Source organism: Polypterus senegalus, chromosome 4 (genome assembly GCF_016835505.1).
Source record: "Polypterus senegalus isolate Bchr_013 chromosome 4, ASM1683550v1, whole genome shotgun sequence".
NCBI lineage: Eukaryota > Metazoa > Chordata > Cladistia > Polypteriformes > Polypteridae > Polypterus > Polypterus senegalus.
The window spans coordinates 115,495,168-115,513,936 of NC_053157.1; positions in this window are offsets into that span (position 1 = coordinate 115,495,168).

Genomic DNA, 18,769 nt, shown 5'->3' on the forward strand with positions numbered 1-18,769 from the left:
ATACAGTGTACAGTATATTGAGACTACCAAATAATATTTGAAAGTGCTGACCAAAAAATTAACCATATTTGGCTTTGAATATCATGCATAATGCCCACCTGGCTACAGTATTTACAGTATTTGCTCTCTGATCAGAATCCTATGGATCCATTAATATTGGAAGGATGGATGCAGTAGGGATGCCAGTCCATCACTGAATACATACTGCACACATTCTGGGACAAATTAGTGTCACCAATGGTGTCATCAATTTAAAAGCATGTCTTTGAACCACTGGGATAAATCCACTGTACCTGGAGTAAACCCATATGGGACATGTGGAGATCAAGCTAACACCACACACAACTCACCTAGGCCAATTAAAGAGCAAGTGACTGAGCACTGTGAGGCAGAAAAAGTACTGATGAACTGTCTAATGCATTTCAAAGAGTTATTCTTCTTCTTCCATATCTTTTTTGTGTAAATCACTAACTTTTCACCACAGCTTTCATCAATATATTAATTACGATATCATTTATTGAGTCTTATAGTACACAAAGCACTACATGTGAAAAGTTTGAATTAGGCATTTTTACATCAACAAGTGATAACAAAAGAAAAATTCTGATCTCCAAGTAAAGCTGTAGTAGCAGACCTCTATTGAGATAAAAGAAAAAGAAACACCGGTGCAATGATTTTTTTTTTTTTGGTGACTCACAGCTGAAACTGTCTAGTGGGTGTTAATCCTGCCGGCCACCCAGCAAAATGACTAATCATTTTGTGATAGTCCATACATCATGGAGAATGTAAATGATTTCAAAGAGTAGTCCATTTTCTGCTTTGGAAACCCTAGCTTTTCAGGTCCCTTTGTTTGAATGTGTACGGCGTAATAACATTATTACATGTTTGCACTCCCACTGCTTCTCTGTTATTTCACAGTAGGTATTACCTGATTAGGGTAGCATCGAGGCTAGCATTACTGCCTCATTAAACCAGCATCCTAGGTTCAAATCACATGTCTGATTATTGTCTGTGTAGATTTTTTCTCTAGAAGGTCTAACTTTCCTCCACTTCCTTCTCCAAGCTGGTGTAACTGGAGCCTTCAACTAGAGCTGGCCCCTGCCATATGCCTAATGCTGTCTGGATAGAGTTCAGCAAACGTGAATTTAATTAAGCAAGTTTTAGAATGCTGTGTCATATGATCACCTGATGAAGTTGTAGTGCAGTTGATAATGGCACCACTGCTGCACAGCTCCAGTGACCTTGGTTTAACTTCCACCATGTCCACCGTCTGATGGAATTTTCTGGATTTTTGTTGTGTGCATAAGAGTTTTCTTTGGATAACATTGTGTACTCAAAAACGCAATATGCAAAAATAAACAGAATTGAGTTGAATGATATTCCAAATTTTGCTTTATCCAGATCAGTGTTAGTGGGCCAATGACTATCCCAGAAGCACTCAATCAAAGAAGGAATCAACACTGGAGAAGACATTAGTCCATTGCAAGGCCCATTATGCACACACCTACACAGGGACAATTTGGGATTGTCAATCAAATTGAACCTCACTGATAACATAAAGGGCATATACATTGTTATTGTCACTCAGTTTTAAATTGTTTTATTTTACTATGTGTTTTAACTAATCTCTGTCTTTATGTGTGTATTATGTAATTATTAATTTGTAAAGTTTCCAATATTTTCCCTCTGAACTTCTTACTGTGCTCTTCATTCATACTCAGGAAAGAACACTATACAAAAATAAGCCTAATTTAAACTGAATTGAACTAACTTAACCAACTCAGTCTTTGAGATATGAGAGAAAAACATGAATACCCAAATAAAAATTTACGTAGACAAAGGGGTAATGTGCAAACTCCACACAAACATCATCTGGGCACTTCAGTCAAGCTTAGGACACTGGACCCATGAAAAAGCACTGTTGACCACTGAGCTACCATGACTCCCCATTATCAATAGTAATTCTTTTAAATAATGTGTCTCTTTCAAAAAAAGTTTGTAAATTTGTTAATTTATTTGCAAATAAGAGAGAGTCTTACTATAACCTCATGCTAGATTGAACCTAGATTTAATTATAACCATGTGCTTAGGTTGATTCATTAGCATAAATCCACATCCAATTTACTTGTAGGTACACAATTAACTACTAATTGAGAAGGAAGGGAATAATGTAGATATAAGGTCTGCAAAAATGTCCCAAAGAGAACTTTTCAGATGTATTAGCTATAAACACATTTTAATTTTAATATCAGTTGTCGAATACCAAAAGCAAAAGCTTGGAAAGAACTAACAGACTTTGTTAATTCAGAGTTGGCATATCATACAAAGTGCACAAGAAATTAACAATAAATGTCTTTCTTTGAAGTTGCAAGCAAATAAATGCTACTATATATATCGTACTAGTTTATGAAGTCAAATTTTGCAAGTATATGGATTATTACTGTTGTTAATTATGATGATAATTCTATTATTCCTAGCTGTGAATTGCTTAATCCAAGGTATAAATGTTCCCTTCTATGTTCAATTTTGCTGTCATCTGAGCTGCATGTCTCAGTTTGAGCCTGCAGAGGCCACTGTTGTCCTAGTCCTCTGTCCATCACACTGCAGCAATTGTAATGCAGGTCACTGTCACACATTATATTATTATTCCTTTATTATTGTAGCAACACAGTTCATTAAGCCTTTCAACTGAATTTCCATGCATATAAAAATTTGTTGCCACATATTTTAACTATGCTTTAGAATGTTTAATTTTAAATATTATATTTAAGTATTGTTTGCATTTTAAATTAAAACATTTGGTGCCTTTTTAGTTTAGTAGTACGAAAAAAACTCATTCAGAATTTACATTGAATGAATTTATGAGATGAGTAAGCTTAAGAGTCGCTGTACCCAAGCTGCACAGCTGCTCTCCAGATGATAGCTCAAAGCTTGTCTTCTGCTGGGCCTGAATCTTACAAAACACCATCCAACTCTCTGCTGCCAATGCCAAACTCTGTTTGACTTTATTGATTCCCACCTGGATGTTTTTATGTATTGCTACTAGTTTTATAAAAAAAGTGGAAGGTTGAGAATAAACATGCAGAGAAAATTCCCGTGTTTTCAATGATGTGCTTTTTTTGAAGCAGATATGTTGGTGGATCTTAGTGCATTTGGTAGTAAATACTGTATTTACTGTTGAAATTATTGTATATTGTGTGTATGTATGTGTGTATATATGTATATATATATGTATATATGTGTATGTATATATATATATATGTGTATATGTATATATATATGTGTATATGTGTGTATATATATATATATGTATATGTGTATATATATATATATATATATATATATGTATATATATATATATATATATATATATGTATATATATATATATATATATATATATATATATATATATATATGTATATGTGTATATATATATATATATATATATGTGTATATGTATATATATATATATATATATGTGTATATGTATATATATATATATGTATATGTGTATATGTATATATATATATATATGTGTATATATATATATGTATGTATATATATGTATATGTGTATGTGTATATCTATGTATGTATGTGTGTGTATATGTATATATGTATATATATATGTATATATATATGTATATATGTATATATGTATATAGCTAAAGTGTATGCCAAACACACAATAACAATAAAAACCAACTGACTTTTCCATACTTGGAATTTCTGCCACACTGTTCTGCATACTTTTAAACTTTTTGGTTTAAAAAGCATTCTTGTTTGCTTTTATGTGTGTCTAATTCTCCATGAAGGCACTATATAAAATACATATTGATTGTTTGACTGATGGATCAATCCTTCCTCCTGACTGGACATAAAGAACAAATCCAATGTTATCTTTTCAAATCTGCTCTGGTCAAGTGGCTCCATATACACAAGAAGGACGAGTGATAATGATTCCAGACCAGGAATTTCCTTTAATCTCTGAAGGTATGCAAAGCATGTGTCAGAGACCAGAGTGTAAATGCTCCATGAACAACTGATGCTGAGTCATTTGTAACATCCTCCCATATTTTACATCTTGCGCAAACCACAAGGCTGAGGAGTTTAAGTGAGGCGCTGAGACTGAGTCACTCATCAGGGAAAAAAGGTATTTTCTGGCTTTCCAGCATTTCTTTTTAGTGACTTGGCAGCAGAGATTGGACACAGCCAACTTCAATGAATTATTTTTCCTATTGCAATACACATTTGTGCATTTGTGCTTATGCTCTTTTTGAAGCTTGCTAATTAAAAAGAAAAATGACCTTTTATTTCTACTAGATATTCACTAATACTTTAGCATGGGCTTTCCATATTTCTAAACACTTAATGCCAGAATCTCATCTGCTAAGCAAAGAAAGAGACTTCAAAGGACATTGACTATAATTGACATATCTTTTTGACCTTTGAATCTTAGTATATATTAGTATTCATAATTATCAAATTGAAATAAAAAATATAGTTTGTGAATGTGGCGAGCGGCTGGTGGTGGTACCCAGCCAGGACACCCAGAAGAATCTGAGGAGGGATTACGCCTCCTCCAGACCACAAGTGGTCGACCACCCTGGTGGCTTTGGGGACCACGGGAAAGGAGCATTGAAGCTCAACCCTATAGGGGCCCATGGAAGAAGACCAGAGACACTCAGAGTGCTTCCGGGTGCACAGCCAGCACTTCCGTCACACTCAGGAGGGCCGGCGGAAGGTTATCGAGAGGCACCTGGAGCTCGTCCGGGTAATTATTAAAGGGGCCGCCTCCCTCCATTCGATGGCTGGAGTCGGGTGGAAGAGGACAGAGCTCGGAGGAGAGGAGAGGAGTGGAGGCGGATCTGAAGAGAGAGAAAGGCTGTGTGTACACTTGTAAACAGAGATGTATAATAAACGTGTGTTGGGTGATAAAACATCAGTGTCTACCTGTCTGTGTCCGGGCTGTTCCCCTCAGTGAATTAAATTGTTTTATTGTGCTTCAAAACAAGGGAAGTAGGTATGGAGACTCAGGATCTAGAATCATATACTTACCGGTGTATGTGTAGGGTCTTCCCGTTCCCCCTATCTAAAGTATATTGGATTCCTTCTACTTCCCAGAGATGTGCAGGTAAAACTACTTGATGTGTTTGGGGTGTGTGAATGTGTGAGTGATTTCTGCAGTTTCAGCGACTGGATTAAATGGAGTGAGAAAATGAATAAATTCTTGACTTGTCTAATCAAAATTTTCACAGACTAATTTCTTGTTTAGAAGAGTTTCCTACTTTGTGTTTAATATTCCTGGGACATCTGAATTGAGTTACATGGGCTGAAATTAAAATGAATACATGAATTATTTAAATAATTAAAATGACACCTTTTATTATTACAACATTTTTTCTTTAAATATTTAAGTCAGGAGTTGTACAGGGTGGCTAACTAACACAGTAACTAGCACTGCTGACTTACATCTCCAAGAACCTGGGATTTAATCCTTACCCAGTAGGTGTCTCTGTATAGTTTCTTCATTCTGCACCCAAAGTCGTGCAGTTTAAGTGAATGGACACTTTAACCTACAAAGGTGTAAGCATCTTTGGGTTAGTATATGACTGTATCTTGTAACAGACAGACTGAACTCCCATTTAGGTTATCTTGTGCCTTGGCCAAATGCTACTGGAACAGGCTTCAGCATCCTGTAATCTTCGATAAAATTAAGTCAAGTGCAAAAATTGGCTGAATGAATGAATAAACTGTTTATTTAATAATTACTGCTTTACTATACAGGCTTGTTTCCTGCCTTTATAAGTAAGCTAAGCTGGCTGTGATAGTCAGGGTTAAGAAAATGTATAAATGAAAGGAAAAAACATCTGCTCAAAAATTACATTTATTGTTTTTGCTCATACTATTTTTCTTTTTTTATTGTTGATTAACAATAAACTAATGATATGAAATACTGACACAGAGAAAAACCTTGCTGAGAGCTTGTGGGAGCTGGGATCAAATTCTAACCTGATGACCAAATTATGTAGACTTTGCTCCCCATTCTCCACATGTCATTCAGGCTTCTCACATCCCAAAGGTTAAATTAAATGACCACTTTAATTTGATAATATGAGTGTCCCGCAAAGGATTAATATTCAGTCTAAGGCTAAGGTCTGGCTTTGCAATTGAATTTTCTGAGATAGGCTCCTGTTCCACGTAACCCTGAAACTGGGCAGATTAAAGCCAAACAATTGCAAAGGCTAATATCAATGCCTTGCTTTGTTGAACAAACACAAAGCCAAGACATGATAAGTCATAGCATACTTACAAGCATAGTGGTGTCAGCGGTGAAGATCTTCTGTGCTGTGGTCATCCAATCATGGCATTTGGATCAGAGTCAAGCCAAAGTTTCTCTGTATTTAAAGGCACATAAGAATTAAATGTGACACCAGGGTCTTGTAACAGTGGCACTCTGATGTTCTATGCCCTTTGTGTACAAACGTGATACCAAACAACCATGACTTATTTTAGTAGGCTAGAATTTGTGTGTAGGAGGTGGCTGTATATTTTGCCCTGATGTATAGACAACACTGCAGATGAAGCCTGAAAGTTATTTGGTCAGCCTAATGAGAGTGAACATGCCACTGTGTTTTGAATTAACTGTCTTACACTGCAGTAAAGATATCCCTAATGTTTTCTCCTGGGATGAACCATCACTTAATTTTATGTGTGCTGTCAGCATGCTTCGGCCGTTCAAGGTTGGCCTCCAGACTGACACCATTTTTTATGGCCTTTTCCAGAGACATGATTGAACTTTTCTTGTGCGTGTGGCCAAGGCTGTATGCCAGTAATACAAATCTTCTACAAAGTGCAATTTACTTATACTTTAAAACTTGATATCATCACAATGGATTTAAAAGAGAAAGTTTGAATTGTTACTTGGCCCAAGGTTGTAACCAAGACCCCAAGGGTGAATTCAGATCTAGTTCTAGAATAAAACAAATAGAAGAAAATCTAAAGGCCAAAAAGAAGAGCACTTTCTTTCACACAAGCCTGATACAACTTTGAGTTTGCCTGCTTTAGTTAATGAATGTTCCCCAATATGTATTATTTGAGGTGTCAGCTGGAACCCTAAACCCTAGAGAAGCATTCCACATGATTTAAACTTATATATATGATAACAGATTACCCACATTTTTTTCTTTATACATGTTGTGATGGACGGCTAGGGTTCTTGCCTGGTTGGGAGGCTGATATACTGAAAGGACCGAGGGAGCAGAAGTGAACAGGAGACTGCCTCCCCTGGAGTCCTAGATGACATTTCCCGTTGGTTGCAGCAGAACCTCAGATTCCTGCAGGGTTCCGTAGGAGTTGTGGTTTGGCACAGTCCTGTTGGGTTCTGTGAGGGCCACCAGGGGGAGCTGCAGAGCCCTACTTTGGGATAGTGCCACACCTGGGAGTGATTCCAGACCTCTCTAACAAGCTACCTGGAATCCCACCGGGTGTGGCTTAAAAGGAGCGGCCTCACTTCACTTGGGGAGCTGGAGTCAGGAGGAAGAGGGACAAAGCTTGCAAAAAGAGCAGGAGGTAGAAGAAAGGAAAAGAAAGTGCTGTTATGGGAATGTAAGAAAAACTCCTTGAAAATAAAACGTATGTGTTGCAAAGTCTTCTGCCTAGAGTGTCTCTGTGTCAGGTTTGGGTGGCTGAAGTGCCCCCTGTTGGCCACAATGTATACAGCTGAGGGTTGTAGAGACCTGCATCCGACTAACAGACAGGTAGTGTTAGGTGGCAGGACAGAGTTTGGAAGCACAGGGATCATGATATGGACTGGCAAGGAGCAGTGTGAGTTCGTAACCCTTTGAATGTTAATATTGGGAAGAAGGATTATAGTTTGGGTGAATCCAAAAATGCAGTGCAGATGGTCACACTCTGTCAGAAGAATGTTGGCTTTGAACTGTGAGGAGGAGCTGGTAAAGGGTAAGAGAAGACTAAGGAGCTTGAAAGGACAGAATGTACTATTTTCTTTTTTCCTAGGCTCCTATAGATACTTTTGTGTTTTGTAGCTTTGTTTCCTTTTTAGTTCTTGTGTCCAATTTAAGTCTTTACAGATCAAAACTACAGAGCTGATGACTACAAACAGCATTACTTCTAATTGGTGGAGGATGGGCCACCTATTAAAGAAGACTGCTTTCTATATGCTTATCATAAAACCAATTTATGAATTTAGAATTATGTGAAAGTGCTGATATGTTGAACTAGAGCACTCTTCACAAAATTTTGTTGAAGCAAAAAAAAAAAAAAAACAAAACTGAAGGAATGTGCAAAAGAACTGCATAAACCTTTAGGCCAGTCTGCAGATGCAAGTCAGATCATTGTTGACATGTTACATCTCCTAGTCATACACATGTCTTTAATCACAGGCATACAACAGGGATCAGAGTGGTGACCTCTTTGGTCCCGAGGGAAGTTGGGAGCTGTGCAATGCTGACATGTGGTTTGCAAAGGGGCAAATGTGGTTAGTTGTGACCCATGTTGACTCTCTTGTTTTTAAATGTTTCACTTTTATAATATTTCCAAAAAGATGTTTTTTTACATTTTAATTTAATTAAATTGATATTACATTATAGAAATTGTAGTGTCATGTTGTTCTACTCTTATAATAAATATTACAACTAAAATGCCTTTTTCCAGATTTTAGGTTGTTGTTGTTGGCATAACTAGATGATAAAAGTAAGTTGATGGTGTTACCCTAACTTTTTTTTTTACTGGTAGGCAAGAATCAACACTTGATTCAGCACTGGTCACTTGTGTGCCACATGCACACCAATGATTGCATGTTTCTAAAGCCTTTAATGATCTCTCATTCTTTGCCTTTAACAATCTCATTTATTCTGGAAATTGCTGCAAATGTATTTCAGATGTTGTTTTCGAGCTCCATCTTCATGTCCTTTAGATAATGAAATACATTGTTGTTTTACCCTCGCTTTCTCTCTGTATCTCTTTCTCCTCCTTCCCCAAGCTCACTAGATCCTAGTGTTTGTACAGTTTCAACAATGTATTTATCTGTAGTTCATGAGCTCTTACAGTATGTTAATTTCCATATGCTATTTCCTTATGTCTATTTGCTAGACTGCTCTAAGTACGATTTTGGTACAATAAGTCTGATTGGGATGCAGTCTGCAAGAAATTTTGACAATTTTTCTTATGTTTAACAGGGTTTTTCTCCGTGAATCCTAGTCAATAATCCAACGACCTGCTGTTAGGTAACTGAATTTCCCTAAAATTGACAAGAATGCTCTGCAATAAACCAATGCCGCATAAAGAATTAGTGTCAGCTTTGGTCAAGCTGCTGATGGTATAGACCTCAGCTTTCCCCAATCTTGATAAGGAAAAACTAGAACAGAATAGGGAACGATGAATGGAGTTTTTACATTTTGAAATGTTTTTCCATAAAGTGCATAATCCAAAAATTTTTAATCTGACTGAGTAGCTGAAATTTTTCTAGTGTGCAAACGCAAGATGGGATTTGTTTATGGTTCTGGTGAATGGTTAAAGGAAGTATGGAGTTCTGTTAGCATACTGTGAGTTTAGCGGATGAAATCCAAACTTTTGCCAAATATGAGATTTGTTGAAATGGAACCTGGAAATTGATCAACTAGGGAAATAACACAGCAGTTTGTTTCTTTGCCATCTTTGTATTCCCGGGTCTAAACCACTTCATATTTGCTGGATTAATTTTCACTTCTTCACACCTAAATAACTGGAGCCAGTACGCATACAGTAGCTGTTCATCTAGCTAGGCAATAATAACAAGGCCTTCTCTAATCAAGCCAGTATGCATGTGAATCTTTTGTCTTCCACTTTGTAGTAGGGTAACACATCTTTGCATGTTTAGGTCTTTCCTTTGGATGTGAATTTTTGTTTTGTTTAGGGGTACTGTGCATTGCAAGTACGAAAAAGAATTAAAGATCGCTGACATGGTATCTTTCTTCTGTGGTTTGTGATATAAAAAAATCTAGCCAGGGTGGAGTACTTACTATAGGAGCACTAAAAACAATTGGTTTCATATGACAAATTTATCTGTTGTGGCCACCGGGGGCACTGCAGCATCTCAAACACCGGACACAAAGGCTCGGAAATAATTACCATTGAATAAAGGGTTCTTTATTTGTGTGAAACTGTTCACAGTAAGAGTTTCCCACAACACCACCACAATTCTCCAAAATTCTGTTTCTTAGTAAGAAGCCCTTTCTTTCCATATGTCTCTCCTTCACTTCTTCCTACGCTCCTCACAAGCTTTGTCCTGACTCTCGCTCTCAGATTTGATGCAAGTACCTCCTTTTATGTAATCCCCAGAAGTACTTCACAGCTTCAGGACCCTGGGCCCAGAAGCAGCTTCGGGAGATATTGGAGCCAGACCAAGTAGGGCTCGCCAGCTCTTTCAGCACCCCTGACGGATCCTACAGAATCCAACAGGGCTGAGTTGACAAACTCTAACTCCTGAGATCCCTGTTGTAATCTGTGGCAATGTAGTCTAGGATGGCTGATATCTAGCGCCCTGGGGGACAAAGTGCTGTTCAAGCTGTCTCCCCCTGTCCTTCCAGGCTGTGGGCATCCTGGACAGGTAAGGTTCCCGGGCAGTGTCCTTCAAATTATATATTTTGAGGTTTTCTGTACTGAGTTTGGGTCAAAGTATTCCTTTTTCTTTGGAGCTAATGCTTTCTGCTCATTTCCCAGTCAGCTATAATACAGTGTGTTGGTTTTCACCTTTAACCACACCTCAGTTACTATAACACTCTCAGCATCTGAACCTGTTTTGGAAATAGATATTTAATGAGGCTGATTTACTCAGTCATTACTTAGTTCCAATATTCATATCATTTGTATTCTTGTGCCCCTTAAGTCACTTTTTGTATAACAAGTTGTCTTAATCCTTCAATTTTATGGTTATGACATTTTGCCAGTGTTTACGGTGATTGTCCTGTTTACTCACTGGCATGACAGTCTACATGCCTTCATCTCCAAAGTTTCTGGATCAACTCCACAAAGTACTTTGGGACAATAACTTTGCCTTCGCTTAGAGAGTGTTTTCAAAGGAGTATGAGAGAATATCATGCTTTAAGAGGCTTTTAGGAACTTTCTTAGGACATTTGTGTTCATGGGATGTTTTGGAGAAGGAAGCAAAGTGAAATAAAATAACATCCATCAATGTATCTAGATCTCTGTGTGCTACTCCCTGTTCCTGCAGCATGGGGCATAAGGCAGGGGCCAGCCCTGGATAGGAACCCAAGCCAACCCAGGGCAGAACTCTGGAGGCATGGGAGAGCAGCGCTAGCTAACCACTATGCTATAGTGAAAAAAATGTGAAATTTAGGTGGCTGGCGCATCTATGGCAGTAGGTAACCACTAAGAATGGACATTTTGATATATCATTATTTAGGGGTAAAAAGCCCCTGTCCATAGAGAAACTAAATATTCCAAAATCTCAGAAATACTGTAGGCCCCTTACATACAAACGAGTTCCGTTCCAAGAGTGTGTTCACAAGTCTACTTTGCTCTTAAGTCCAGCAAAGTTAGTCTAGGTACCCAATGAATGCAATGCAACGCCTAACTCTCAACTCCTAATAAAACAACTGTACAGCTATTTGTACTTAAGAAAATGCTTTTAAAAGCTAATATTTGTATTTTGCTACAGATTTATTTTGTATTTTAACAATAAACAGAAGGCTAATTTTTGTTTCCTTTATCTGTCAGCTGATTTTCCTGTTTACACTATCAAATAGCCCATACATGCAGACCAAACCTACCTCTCCTCAACTCCTATCAAAAATATATTTATACTGTACAGCACACACAACTGTTTTTAAAAGCTAATATTTGAATTTTTTTGTTATAGATTTCTAGTGCATATTAACAATAAAGAACTGAAAGTTTATTTTTTATTCCCATTGTTTTCCATCAGTTGATCTTGTTACAGTAGATTTGCTTACCACTAGCGAACAAGCCTACATGATTCTCTTCAAATCCACTTCTGGCTGCCACACATAAAGTGAGCAATTGGATGGCATCATCACTCGACACCTACTGCCTACCACTTAATATTGATGGCGGGTAAGCGTTTGAGGTGAAGATTCATGGAAGGTTTGGAAGTGAGGACAGAAAAAGAAAAGCGTCACAAAAACGTACTTCTGGCGCTAACGCCAGTTTGAGTGTATAAAAATAAAATCCGTTGTTAAGCCCACGGTACTCCTGATAGGATGCTCATATCTGAAAATCATATCTAAGATCTTACTGAGCCTGTGCTCCACCACACTACTTGGTTATGTATGGCATGTTAATGTGGTTCTCTGAGTGAAGAAAAACTTACCCTTAATGAGTTTTCAACTGTGTCCCCATGTTTTGTTGGGCATGCTTAATTCCGGACATATTGGGCTTGAAAGAAAGTACATTAACTCAGTGTAAACAGAGATGCAGCCATTTGTAAAGTATACAGTACATGCATGAAACTGAGAATGTGAACAATAATAGGGTGGGTTTTGCGCTCCGCATAGCACCAGACATGCAAACTAACTTACGTGCTGCCGTAAAATTTGAAGGTACACTGCAATTTTAAATTTTTCAGTTATTTAAATAATTCTTGATTTATTGGACATGCATGTTTGCATCATTGAAAGTTCTTAACTTAAAGATTCGTATGTATGGAGACAGATTTGACTGATTTGGTGACAAAGAAAATTACCCCACCTGTGTTTTTTTTTAATATTTGTTGCTAACACTGCTGAAGCAAGTGAAATATTCTAACACACGGTGTCCTTTTTTCGCCACAGTGATTGTACAAATAAATGGGGATTACAAATTTATGCTATTTAGGCTATTCGCAGACGAGAACTGAAAGGAGGAAAGATCGGAGAATCTCAAAGAAGACACATTTAGCAAGTGTACAAAGTTTAAATAAGAGCATTGAAAGTTGAGTCATATCATCAAAGGTAGCAACTACTGCATGTTTTTTTCCTCAACCACTTTGGAATAACAATTTTATTGTCTTACTGGATTGCAGTGTTTATCTTAGAGTCCGTCTTCTTCTCTCATGTTGGATTGTGTTTAGACGTGTTGCATTTACAAAATAAACCTTTACCCAGTTTCTTTTAATATGGGCCCTTTTCTAAGAAGAGTGTTGCTAAAACCAGTGTAAGCAGTGCAGCCAAACTGTTAAGGAGCAATCTTCCTTTCTTTTTTTTCTACACATCCTGCAAAACACCAAACCAAAATACCTGTTTTTAGTATATTTCTCTGTTGTAAACTCACATATGAAACATAATATAATGCAGTCAAAAGAAAACTCTGCTGTTTTATCTTTACTTAATGTGAAGTTATATTTAAAATCTATGAAACAAGATTTAGGCAGCTGGATGGTGGTAGCATGATGAACTTGGCTGAGCTTACACTTCATTTTTCTAGCAACGCCACATGTGGCAATATATACGATATGATCTGATTTTATCGGTGCGTAACCTTACATTTTCGAAAATCCCAGCTCTGTTTTCTACCTGGATATTGACATTTTAGTTTGCAATACCAATCAACAATCAGTGTTAAGCAATTTTTAAAGTTAAAAAAAAAAAATAAAAGAGGAAATTAAAAAAGATAAACAAACTGGAAATTGATCAATGGGGAATGTTCAGAAGTAAGCTGCTCAAGTGAACTAATAATATTGGTCCCTGGTTAAAAATATGCAAATATTGTATACAGAAAAGTATTTAGTTATATAAAGGATGGTCCAGATCTAATTATGCAATTTTCATTACGCTTTAACTTATTAAGTTTATTACATGGAGAATTCACCAAAAAAAATTTTTGTGCCTATAGATGGCAGCACCTGCCCTGCATTCCAAAATGGCGGGGACACAGTTGTCAGTCGAACAGCAATTCTTTTGTCTTGCATTGTTTTCCTGCCTTGCATTAAAATTTGCAAAATTAGATCTGGACCACCCTATAGTATTTCTGATCAATCAAATTATAGCAGCACTATAATTGAGACCCATTGTTTTAGAAACTTTCCAGGGCAAGGCCAAGTAGCATAACTAGTTATAACAGCACGACCACAATAAATAAAAGCATCCATCCATCTGCTAAACGTCAAGTAACATAACATCCTTATATCCAAATAATCCAGTTGCTTGTTTTATTTCAACGAAGTCTTGAACACACTATAGGATAAATTTTATTTAGCGAGTGTCGTAAGATAACGGAGATATTTCTTCATGAGGAAAACAAAAAGGATATTTGAAATTAAAATTACTAGATTCATTAATTTGTTCATCAAAGTCTTTAAGTGCAAAACCAAAGTTATGGAATTCTTTCCTGAATATACTTTTGTTGTCATTTTACTGTATATGTCATGGTTCACATGGCATGTGTATTACATTATGTGCTTACCAATCATGCAACATCACAGCAAACAAACATATACAAAATAGAAGGACCTGTGTATAATGCCTTAAGTAGGAAAAGGCAGTAATATTTTTTTAAATACTGCAGTGTGCTGGCGCCCTGCCCAGGGTTTGTTTCCTGCCTTGCGCCCTGTGTTGGTGGGGATTGGCTCCAGCAGACCCCCGTGAACCTGTAGTTAGGATATAGCGGTTTGGATGATGGATGGATGGATTTTCTTAAATAGAAATCTAGATATGAAACAAGTCACAAAATGAGCAAAGGTCAAAACTGTGAATCTTTTCAGTTTGTCATCACAGTCAAATCACCAGGTACATTCATGCCCACCCTCACTAGGCCAATATAGAGTTATCAGTTAACCTATTCTACACATCTATGGAATGTGGAAGTCAGACCGCAATACCCACAGAAAAATCCCCATCTCTATGACAACAGTGCCTACACTGGGATTTGCACCCAGGACTCAGGAGGCAACATCTGCACAACTCAGGTAAAGACCTTTTGCTCAACTTTTTATCAGTTTAACAGAATAATTCTTTATTACAAAGGAGAGTTTGTATGTTTTGAGCTCAAATTAATTGTTTAAGGAACATGCCGGTGCTTTATATAAAGTCTAGAGATAAATCAAATTCAGCTTCTGGTCTTAAATTGTGAGGAAAAAAGAATATCTTCAGAGTTTTAAAAATAGGGGAGGAGTTTTTTCTTGGAATTTTGGTTTTCAATATATCGCCAAAACAGCTGAGGGTGGACATGCCAGTCTAGCTGGCTTGTTCATTTATTGGTCTAAAGCAAAATCTTTCTTATTTCTGATCATAGTCACACATAGCACACTCACTAATGTTATAAGAAAATAAGAATGAGCCATCAATTTAGTGAACCTACGTAAACCCATCTGTGACCCAGACAGTTGGAGCCAAGCATTGTGGGGCACTAGTTGATCACAGACGACCGTATCACTCCTACTGTGTCTATTTAGAGTCACCGATGAATCCAGCCTAACATCTTTAGTCTCTGAGAGGAAATCTTGGAAAAGAAAACATACGGACATGGTAAGAATGTGCAAAATGCACATAGACCTTGAGTGGATCAAGTTTCAAACCCTGGACTATGAAGTTTTAAAGCATTAGTCTTGGACTTCCATAATATATGAGTAACTAATTTATTTAATTCTAAATTTTTTTTTATCAGTTCTACGAAGTGACCCTTCTGTTTTCTTTTCAAACAGCAGTAACATCTGGAGTTGCATATGTTATATGAGCAGTTACACTGATGGAGACTCGTGTGGCTAGTGAGATGCGCACACACATATTCTTGTGCAAGGTTGAGACGTATTTGACGTGTAGTCCGGAAGTGACTACTAGAAAGATTTGTTAAAGCACTTGCAACATAATTTTAAGAATGAGTAGGAGGTGAGTGCTTCTGCTGGATTAACCTGTAGAAATGGAATGAAGCAAGTGTTGTGTCCCAAGGGACTTTACATAGGGTTTAGTCACATATCAACAGGAAATCATTGAATAAAGAAAAGAGCCATACCGAGAAACTATTTTAAAAATCTTCAGAAGTGAGCCTGGGGGGGTAGTTATAATGCACATCTGGTTCATGTTTAACTTAGTAGCATTGAATGACTCCTTTCAGAAAAAATGATGAGAATTGTTGATTAAAGTAAATTTGTAAACATTTTAATCAAAGTCAGAACAACTGGCGTCTCTGGCTTTATATATTGAACATTGCAGAAGAGAGAAAGAGATGTACATTTTCAATGATTATAACCCGTGCTACTATTTCTGTGTTTTTTTTTTTTGTTAAATTAAAAGTCAGCAAACAATTGAATTTGAGATGCTGAACTAATTTGGTATGCTGTTAATTACAGTAAATAGTGCCATGAACTAATGAGCTCAACTGAAACTTTAAAAGAAAAAAGGTCCTCAATCCTTATTTACAAACAGGAGGCCATTCAACACTCTGCTGACTAAAGGAAGATATATGACAACTGTGCAGCTACTATAAAAAGGAGGCAACATACCTCAGCAGTTAAAGAGAACTGTGACCCAAGAAATTAGAATCTGAATTGTGATAAGATGTACTCACGAGCCTGTTTAGTGACCCATTAGATTTCCCTAAGGGTTTGGAAAATGGAATACCTTAAATCTCTGTTAAACAAGCTGGGCACGTGTCTCTTTGAGACAGCTACAGTAAATGCTTGCCAAGTAAACAGAGGGAAGGAAAAGAAGACTGGCCGGAGTTAGAGAAAAAAAAAAGAGCTCACACTAGTTGTAGCCCACTTCAACTGTTTATTTTGCTGTCTTGGTTAATCTTTTTAAAACTGCTCTTGTAAAGCCTGCTCAGTACTTTAACATATACTTAATCATGCTGACCTCCTTCCCACCCTCAAATACTGTTTGGTGGAGCTCTGCCTTTCATTAATTTGATCTGACGTTTTCAGTGTAACTTCATAAATGTAACATGTGTCCTTTATCAGGCACTCCACACAACAGCACATCTTAACCAATTCAATAAAGTGTGATGTTCAAAGTAGCAAACCCAAAAAAATGAAATGGATTGCATGAAAGAAACATTATAGAGTAATTTATTAACAAAGGTATGCATTCTTCCATGTCAAGCCAAGGTTTAACATATATTATTAATTGCCCCAGAGTTCTTGATTCTAGCACTGGCTATATGGAGTCCATAGGTTCTCCCCAAAATCAAGTAAGTTTTTCTTACAGAACTCTGGTTTTCTATAAATCCATGTTGGTTGGTGTCTCTGGGGGGAAAAAACAGAATCTCTCCAGAGATGTTTCCTTCCAGCCAAATCTCAAATTAACATATAGTAAACTCCTAATATGCATTTTTTCAACAAATAATACAGTACATTGCTTCCACTGCATTAGTCATTTCTATTATTGATGATGGTTTTATGATTTCTCTGTGCACAAAAGACTATTTAGCGTTTCACTCTTTCATCAATGAGTATAGTAATAATTTAAAGTTCTCTTTAGAATTTGGTTTTTCACAAGGGCACTTCTTAGATATATCACTGTAACTGATTATAATGAAGTCTACAGATGTTCCCTCTATTGTAAACCTACAGATATGAACACCTCAAGTTGTCACCTCACATCTCTAACTGTCAACTTACCAGTTAGTTCATCTTTTTGTTTACAAAGGCCTTGCTAAGTTGTGTGATTTCATGTCTAAACCTTCAGAAAGCAAAAACAGATATTTAGTGCTATGGGTTACCGTAAATCCTATATCAACAAATATATAAAATAGTCCTGCATACACAGAGGGAAACCTCACTCACATCATTTCTTAGGCCCCCTTCTAACAGACTTGTGCGTTCATTTACCTTTTCCTGTGATTCTATCCAGATTGGTTTTTAGATTTCCTAAGCTTGACAAGTTTTCTCACCATCTGTATAAGGTTAGAGCATACTTAATGTTGTACGTAAGTAATTAACTAAAACATTTGTTTTGCAATTTGCATTTATCTGCCTTTCCACATTTTTCATTAATGATATCCATTTGTAATGTATATAGGTTGACTTGCTACACTGTTATGAAGGTGCCACAGTCTGATAACAGACTTCTACGCTTCACACTACAATTTCTTCATTACATGACTGATATTGTAGACTGTCTTGTGGTGGCATTTTTAACTTTTAACTCTATCTCTAATTGTTTTAAATGGAAATGAATTAGTTTCTCTCAAGGGCAGGCCAAGTTTTTCCCAAAAGGACTGCAGTGGCTGCAGTTTTTTGTTTGAACCCGATTGCTTAGTCATAAACCAATCCTTGCCAATGATGGACTTTATTTTTTACGGCTTATTCATTTTTTCATTCTGCCATGTCAGGTTATATTTATATTGTAGATTTTTTTTCCTTTCCAATATGTCATCCAAATGGTTTGATTTGATTTTTTCAGTTTCCTTCCAAATATTTTATTGAAGCAGTGTTAATGGAGAAAAGTTAGATGGAGTACTGCTCATTACTTTGTCATTTTCAACAGACTTAATTGACTCATTAAAAACTGCATTTGAATAATAATCCGCAGCCATTACGGTGTTCTAGGACCAATTTGCATCTATCTATCTATCTATCTATCTATCTATCTATCTATCTATCTATCTATCTATCTATCTATCTATCTATCTATCTATCTATCTATCTATCTATCTATCTATCTATCTATCTATCGTATACTTTTTGTTTTCAACTGATTTTAGTATCTCTGAAAACTTGGAAAAAGACATTTATTGTGTTGTGTATTCATTTTAACAAAGATATTTACATGTAATGTAATCATTATATTATCGGCTGTACTGAACTTCTCCCTGC